Source organism: Phaethon aethereus (assembly GCF_964289735.1).
Source record: "Phaethon aethereus genome assembly, chromosome: 1".
NCBI lineage: Eukaryota > Metazoa > Chordata > Aves > Phaethontiformes > Phaethontidae > Phaethon > Phaethon aethereus.
Genome location: NC_138575.1, coordinates 122,841,059 through 122,850,103, shown reverse-complemented (window position 1 = coordinate 122,850,103; position 9,045 = coordinate 122,841,059).

The window sequence follows — 9,045 nt, the reverse complement described above, 5'->3', positions numbered from 1 at the left end:
GGGAGGGCAATGCTAATTGCCTGAGTTGCCACTGGTGGCTTTGTATTGTGAAACCATAGCCTGTTAGTCCTGGTGTTCCTATGTCCACAGGAACCTTTGCAACTAAAACCTCAGCTGATGGCAACAGCTCTCTGGTGAAGTTAGGAGAAGTGTGCTAATTTGCAGCAGCAACAAGTAATTTTAGAGAATACCCCATGGCTCCAAATACTCCACATCAATCCTACCCAGCCTACTGTGAACATGTTGCTGTCCTGTGGCAATGAGTTCTGCAGGCTGCTGAAGCTGTGCTGCAGTCTTTGTAGTCATACAGGTACAGATCTGAAAAAATATTTTCTCTTTCTCACAGTTCACATTAATAAAGCTAACAAAACTGTCCCCAGCATATCCACTACTGGCATTTTGACGTGTTTGAATCCAAGGTTTTTAAAATTCCCGTGGGTGTTTTTTTTATTTCTCTGTTAGGAAAAAAGAAAATATGTACCTTTGTATGCATATGTATGTATATATAACTGCTGAGAAAAATAAATCCTGCTATCATAACAATTTTAAGCAAGAAAAGGCTCTATGAGAAGCAAAGAGCACATCAGTCACAGAATCACACAGAATTCTGTGACTGATGTGCTCTTTGCTTCACACACACAGTCAAAGAAATGCTGGTATAAAATAATTGCGGCAGATTCCTCTGTGTGCTCTGATTGCTGTGCAGCTTTACGGGAATTCAGTGTAGCCATAAACCTAGCTTATGGATGGCAGCTTGTGGCTTGGAGCAGTGGCTCTGAGTGCATAGTTGAATCAGTAAATTTGTCCCTATACAAAGCAGAGATTTTTCAAATGCCGAGTGCAGCCCTCAGCTGCTTGTGAATCCTTCCTGAGTCCTGTGAGGGCAGCAGCAATCAATACCTGACACGTGACAGCAATCATATATTGATTGTGTATCTTGTCTATTGTATATTGCATATATTGTCTATTGTATATCTCCCCTTTTGCAGCCTGACATCCCATGATTCTTTGACCCTTTGGGGCAAAATTTTCCTTTGGAAGTGGAGCAGCCTTCTATGTCTCCAAAAACACCAGTCACTCTGGAAACCTGAGAAGTAGCTCACTGAAGAAAACACAAGTGTAGGTCTGGCATATTTTTTACACCTGAAAACCCCAAACCAAGCAGCCACTTGCTGGCTTGCTGTTGCAGTGATGGGCCCAGCGTAGGGGGACAGGGTGGGACTTACTTCCTGGCGGTACATTCCTCGCCGAGTTATGGGCCTAACGCAGAGCCCTCATTTTCTCCAGATGACTCTCAGGAAATACCCTCCCCATCAGCTATTATTGCCTAAATAATAGGGAGGGAAGTGCAACAGACTTGAGCAATATCTGAGGTACTCCATGGGGCACATCACAAATCTGGTGTAGGGCAAGGCTGCTAGGACAACTGATTATGTCACTCGATGGGTGTATACGGTTCTTTTTTTGCCACAGAGTTATGAGGTCATGTGGAAAAATACAGATACTTGTTTAGAAGTAGGTAACTTGCTGAAAAGAAACAGTACAAAACCTCCTCCTAAGCACAGGCCCGTCCTGTCAACATTCGTGCATAGATTTAACTTCAATAATGGGGCCTCTAGGTAGGAAAACATGTGTACAAATGTTTGCAGGATTAGAATCTTAAATGTTAAGTTTCCAGAAAGTCCAGTCCAGGAAGGGAAAAGCCTGTTGAGGGAGAGGTCTGCTGGGATTTGATTTATGAACAGGACATCCTGCTTAGTTCCGAGATCTTGCAGATACAATTCTAGTGAGACTGCTGGCTTATTGTGATGGCAAAGAAAAGGAGCTCACTCTCTCCCTTGTCTGCCAAAGGCACTCAAACCTGTCTGGGCATCGTATCAGTGCTAAACATTTGGCATTCTTTATCATGTTTCATCACCACCGTTTACTAAGCAATGTTAAAAATGCACGGCATGTGTGCAGCTCCATGCAAGCAGACTGACACATCTGTCATTAATTAGCGAGTTACATGCTGTCATTTGTGCAATTAAGCTCAGGGTTGATTCCATGACCTAGCCACAGAAGATGACTGACGTCCAGAAAGTTGGGGCAAAAGGCAGAGGAGAGGTAGAGCTCTTAGGAGGATGTTTTCCAGTTCTTCTTCTGGATGATTGCAGCTGCATCTACATTTTCCACAAGCTGTGGCATGGGTCTAGCTCAGCTTGTGCAGTCAGGTTTCCTTTGTGTGGGAACTAGGGTGCAATGGGGATAGAGAAAGGATGTTTCACTCCCACATCGTTCTCCAGTAGGAGATAAGAGACATCCAAGACATGCTCTAGGGCAGTGGTCTTGACACATCTGTTACTCGAGTGAGTCCATCACAGCAAAGAGGCTTTAGAAAGCTGCTTTGTTCTTGTTGCCTCGGATGCTGGTGCTCAGCTCCAACGACAGAAGGGCTAGCTGCCAGTGGCTGCCTAAAACTGTCCCCTGGTTTTAGCTGGAGTTGCAGTACTTGAGCACCTCAAGCTACTTCTGTGCTACTTAATTAAATGGAGCCAGGGAACATTCCCAGACATAAAGACTGAGTCAGCTATACTGTTAAATTGTTAGGATGTCTAAAGCATGTCTGTGGTCCTTCAGATGATGCCCAGGCATGGCTTGGAAGCCAGCAGGGCCTAGAGACCATTCTCAGTAGACATTTGAGATGAAACTGCCTTGTTTTGGCAGATCAGGAAGTTCAGTAGTCTGAAAGTGGACTGACAGGCTGGTTGGCATGAGTGGCAGAGGACAGACCTGAGCGTGTCTGATATACACTGTTATGGACATAGCCTGGGTGTCTTCAGCTGCCTGTCCTTAGGATAGAAGGCTCTTTTATTTACAGGGGGGTTACAACAGACTGTATCGTGCTTTAAAGGTCAGCACTGGAGCTGGCTGATCAACTAAATATAATACAGCGTAGCTTGGTGGGAGCTGGTAAGGAAGGAGGTGGGTAAACTCACTTGCCTGGCTGCTTCCTCATACATGAAGGTAGGAAGTGTCTGAATTAGAAATGGGTAAGCTGTGTTTACCTGTGTTTCCTTCTGGCTACACCACTGAAAAAGCTAACTTTTTACCTTGTTTTATTCCTGACATGTCAGTTATTCACCTCATTCCTTTACCTGGCCCCACGTCCCCACAAACTAGTGCTGAGTCTCGTACTTTGTTGGACATTGCAGAAAATCTCAAGCCCACCCTGTTGTCAGTGGACAATGTGTGCATGTTACCAGGAGGAGTAATTCATCTAGCTGTGGATTAACAGAAAAGTCCTCCAGGCAGAGTTTCCTCCCTACCTCGTTCATTACTTTGTCAGTGGCTGAATCCCTGCAGTTCATCTTTGTGCTTTGTCATTTTACTGGGAGCCATGGCACTTCACTTCGAAACCAAATCAGTAACTCCAGGCAGATGACTTGCAGCCACCTCGTGGAGCTGTCTGTGTCTTCCAGTTGCTGATGTCCAGTCAGCTGCGTCATCTCCAGAATGAAGAAGCTCTGGGTGGGTCTGGCTACCCACAGCTTTCACTTGGAAACCCCCCATTTCTAAGCCTGTAAGTAGCCCCACAGGCATGTGGGGCTGCTAAAATTAAAACAGTCTGACCCCAGGAATGGGACTGATGATATGACAGCTGGCTGGCCTTTGAATCAGTTGTTAATCTAACGAAGGGTGATTTAGCTCTGCCAGTCACACGTATGCATCGCAGCTGCAGCAGCGCCTATTGGAGAGGCACCCTGCGGCGCAGGGATCCCTGATCCCCCTTCCCCAGGGCTGTCTCCAGTGTGGGCACAGCCTCAGCTGCAGAGCCAGGTGTCCGGGAGGTGGCAAATACGGGTTTAGAGTGCTTTATCCTGGATGAAAGAACTCTGCAGCTGTGTGACACAAAGTGCTTAAGAATAACATTTCTCAGCCAAATTGGAGAGGTGTGAAAAATTCAAGCTGATGTGTTGTGCTGCCCTGTGCCTACATGGCTCTTGACTCTTCCCCAGGCTTTTGCTCAGTGGTCCCGTCTCTTTTCCCTTCCCAGTTCTCCAGGGCTATGGCCCCAGGTGCGGCCCCCTCTTTTAAGCAAATTTGTGCTCATACACACTTTCTTTTGCTCAGGTGCTCCCCTGACTTGAGCAATTCTTTGCTGTCAGCTGTCTCGTGCCAACCTCCTCCGCAGCCAGCAATTCTGCTGAGCGCCCATCCAGCTTTCCTGCCACTTGGGCTTATTATACCCAAACTCTGGAAAACTGTCAGCTCTGAGAAAGCAAATGCAGGCACAGGTGTGCAACCCAGCTTTGCTGTTTAAGCTGTGAACCGAGTTTCACGCAGTGAAGTGGGATGGGGCAGGTCCCACTGGGGGGTGAGTAGAGGGGGAAACCTCTGTCCCCAAAAGCTGATGCACCAGACAGAGTGTGGATGAGAGGACAAGACATGGCATTGGCATCGGAGATGGGCAACTGAGACACAGAGGGCTCAACTGTCTTCCCTAATCTCATGCAGGGAATCCGTAGCAAATTTAAACACCGACCCAGACTTCCTCTGTCTGGGCCACAGCCACATAAGAGCGGCTTTTGGTACGATGAATGAGGAGAAACCCCAGCACGAGTGCCTTATCAGATAGCTCTGTCTGGGACGGGGTGAATGAGGCTGGATCTGGCCCCGTGCGGCGCGTCCTGGAGGAGTGTGGGTGGGAGCTGGTGTGGGCTGGGTGGGAGGCAGCAGGCGCTGGGAGGGACGCATGTGACTGTTGACAAGCAGAGGAGCTGCCCCCTTTGGCTCACAAGTGAGTTCAAGGTGACTTTGAAGCGGTCTGCGAGATTTTGAGCAGTTTTGTATGGCTTCTGAGGGGAAACTTGGTGTCTGCCAGTGGAGACTCTAGAAGTGAAATAACATGTCTGGTAGCAAACCTCATGAGGCAAATCCCCCGGTGGGTGTAAATCAGCACCTTGGTCCCATTTAGAGCTATGCTGGCTTACAGCCTGTGCTCCCAGCCGTTCTCCCAGGCGGTGAGAAGCACTGGAACAAATTCAGGTGTAATTGCTTCTCACAGAAAAAAACTGTGAGGAAGGGCAGCTCACTTAGTGCTGATAAATCTAGGTCTTACTGTTTTCTTTTCCTTGAAGGAAAGCAGAGTTATGATGCAAAGGCAGAAAGACAGGAATGCCATAAAACAAGCAAACAAGGGTGGAGAGGTTTGCCATCTCATGGCCTTTTTTCCCTACATCTTCCTGCCACATAGCAGCTAGCAAAATGGATTTGAAGAAAACCTGAGGGAATGGCTGCATGAACAGCCTTTTAAAGAGCCTGGGCTAGTTCTTTTCAACATTGCGTTGTTTTTTTTCACCATTGATTTTCACTGCAGTGACACAGCGGTAAAACAGGCTTAATGTAGTGCAGAATCAGACCTTATGTATCTAAATTTGTTTTTCAGAACTGTGCTTTTCTTACGGGGAAAAAGAAGTGCCTCGAGTTTAAAGGTAAGCTCCAAATCTTCACTGCACTGTGAAGATTTGCAGATATAAATCCCATTTAGATGACTTTATAAACCACTGAAGTACTCCACAGCAGCAGGATTTAACCTTGGGATGTTCACTTGCTGTAATGTGATTAATGAGCCTTTCCCCATGCATAGCAGATATCTAAGCAATTTTTTGTGTATGAAAGTGGAGCAATTGTCCGGCATTACGCAAATGAGTAGCTGCTTCAGTGTTTGCCCTGTGAAGAGACTTCAGTTTCAATGGGCTTCAAGATTGCACTTTTGTGTTAAGTGGAACTGTGATCTTTTTCCAATGAGTGTTGCTATGCAGGGCCAATTTGTGACGTCCATTATTCTAAAATAAGTAACTTCTGCACAGCAGAAATATGCTCCACTTGCACTGCTAATCTGTCTCTCACACAAAGGCATGTTTGGAAGAAAAGTTATTTATTGCAAGTAATAAATGCAGGTTCTCAAAAGCATTTATAACTTAGTTTCCAGAGTCGGAGCACTCCAGTTTGAAATAATTTCCTTTCAATTTTCGATATTTTCAATCTCTTTCCTGGCTGATTTAGACCACATATTGCACACTGAATTATTCTCCAAAGGAGAATCTCAGCCACTGAAAATGGTATATACTTAGCAAAATTCTTCATGCAAGATTCTGTTCCTCAGGTATCAACTATTGCCTGTTATAAGAGAGGAAACCCAGCTTTCTGTTAAATAAGCATGTTATGTTGAAGTCTCATGCCTCACCTGTGCAAATGGTTGTAGATCTCATCTGTGTAGTTCATGAGCTCTTCTAGTCATGAGAGCATAACAGTCCTTTGAATGTCCTCTGGTGGAAAATGGAAACTGTAGTTAACACTTACCCAGTTAGTCTGAAATCACAGAGGAAAGACGGGGTGCAGTGGGATTTGAAACCAGCTCGTCTGTGTTTTTACACGCTATCTTTCCCTCTAGATAACCTGCATCATTGTAAGAGCAGAACAGTTTAAATTCTTCCCAAAAGGACACAGAAACCTTAATTTCATTAGAAACCACCTGAGTTACTAGCTATAGTGGACTCCACTTCCTTGGGGAGTTCGTATGTTTTTTGGAGACTGTTCTCAAGAAGGTAAAATGCAAATATATCAATATTTGTAAGGGTTCATAGGGTTAGTTTGGCATTTCTTTGTGGCTTTGGCCATCAGGTACCATGGGACTGGGAAGTGCAACTGAATAACTCCATGGCAGCAAAAAAAAGGAGTGGTTTGCACTCCTCTTTTACTCCTGTGTGAGGCTGGCTAAGAGATCCCGACCCTTTTTCCTCTCCTAGCAGCAGCTGGCTGTGGCTGTGCAGCTGCACAGCTCTTGCAGCGGGACAAGGGCTGACTCCGTTCCTGTTGTAAAGAGTTTGCATACAGGATGAAGTACATCTGCAACCCTCTCTTGTTTAATAAACATGAACAAATGTATAGCCGTCCCAAGTAGGTATGCAAATAATTAGCAAAGTGGAAAAGAATGCTTATAGCAAATAATTCATCTGCTTAAAATCCCTACCTGTCTGGTGTGTTAGACTTACTGGTGCCCTTATAGAGTGGGAGGAACTGTAGGTGTTCCTGTCATGTCTCTGCCTTTGGAGGAAGGGAGAGGTTATAGTTCAAAGTGGGAATTAAACCACTGTTCCAAGGTCACACAAAATCTCTGTGGCAGTACTGGAAATAATACCCACGTTTCCCTCACATTTCCAAAATCCTTCCAGGATTTCATCCTTTCTGGCATACTGCATTAGTCAAAAGAGATTTCTCCTGTTGTCTGAAAGACCTTCTGCTTGACAGCTCTGTCCTCTGAGGAAACATTTCTTCATAACAAGTTTGTCTTGAATTGGTTTGGCTTGGTTTTCATTTTTTCTTATAGCCCCCAGCAAAACTTGTACCCCAGTGTAACTAGTTTTTGCAAACTTCCCTATAAAATGCAGGGCAAGCTGCGTTGACTGCTCCCTCTGGGAGTGGAAAATTAAAGACAGCTCATCCCTTAGCAAGGTGTGAAGCTCGTGTGGGACCCTGGTTCAGCAGCTGAGCTCAGTGAGTGTAAGGAACCCGCACACGTGTCAGGCACTGGGCTGTATGCTGGGAGCTATATGTAGTGGATCATAGAGTATGTGTTTGCATGCGCAGCCGTTTCCAAAGCATTGGTGCGTTGCTGTTTCAGCCCATTTTAACTGTGTGACGTGTTCCATGGCTGGCGTGTATTATCACCGAGTACAGTTATACTTACATTGCTTATGGAGGCTGCTAAGTTCCTCTGGAAGACAGAGCTTTCTGGGGATCTTTCCCTCCTCAGAAGTCAGGCTGCTGTAATCACTGTTTAAAGGGAGACTGCGAAAAGCTGTGAGCTACCCTGTGAAGTCAAGGCTCACTTCTCTTTCACTTCCCTCCTTGGGCCATGTCTCCAACATGAAGCTGATATTTATGTATATGTATTGCCTGTGCCCTGGGGGAGGCACTCCTAAGTGAGTCAGGAATTTGTTGTGTGCCCATTTAACACACTGCAGCAGTGCCTGCTCAGTCCTGCCACCTGCAATTTCCGTCTATGTCACTGGGAAGAAAGAAAGCTCTTCCCCTGCTGCTGTCACAACTAATACCCTGGCCAGACTGGCCGCGTCCAGGAAGACAGGGGATGCCACCCCTCCCCGGGGCTCGTGCCATCTCCTGGGGTGCCGAGCAGTGCCTGCACTGATGTGGACACCTGGGAATGACAGAGAGAATAAACCTCACTGGGGTAACTGAAAAAAACCCCCACACTTGAACACTTCAGGCATCATACTGTGGTCATTGATTGTCCCAGGAGTGGTTTGAACCCAGTGAGAGTAGGCTCCACGTTCCCCTGTAAATATCTGCAGAGCTGTTGAATTCTATCAATCATGCTTACGAATCATAGAATAGTTTGGGTTGGAAGGGGCCTTTAAAGGCCATCTAGCCCAACCCCCCTGCAATGAGCAGGGACATCTTCAACCAGATCAGGTTGCTCAGAGCCCCATCCAACCTGACCTGGAATGTTTCCAGGGATGGGGCAGCTACCACCTCTCTGGGCAACCTGTGCCAGTGTTTCACCACCCTCGTTGTCAAAAATGTCTTCCTTAGACCTAGTCTAAATCTACCCTCTTTTAGTTTAAAACCATTACCCCTTGTCCTATCACTGCAGGCCCTACTAAAAAGTCTGTCCCCATCTTTCTTGTAAGCCCCCTTTAAGTACTGGAAGGCTGCAGTAAGGTCTCCCTGGAGCCTTCTCTTCTCCAGGCTGAACAACCCCAACTCTCTCAGCCTGTCCTCACAGGAGAGGTGTTCCATCCTTCTGATCATTTTGGTGGCCCTCCTCTGGACCTGCTCCAACAGGTCCATGTCTTTCCTGTGCTGAGGGCTCCAGAGCTGGACACAGGATGCCAGGTGAGGTCTCACCAGAGCGGAGTAGAGGGACAGAATCCTCTCCCTCGACATGCTGGCCACACTGCTTTGGATGCAGCCCAGGATAGGGTTGGCCTTCTGGGCTGCAAGGGCACATTGCTGGCTCAAGTCCAGCTTTTCATCCAC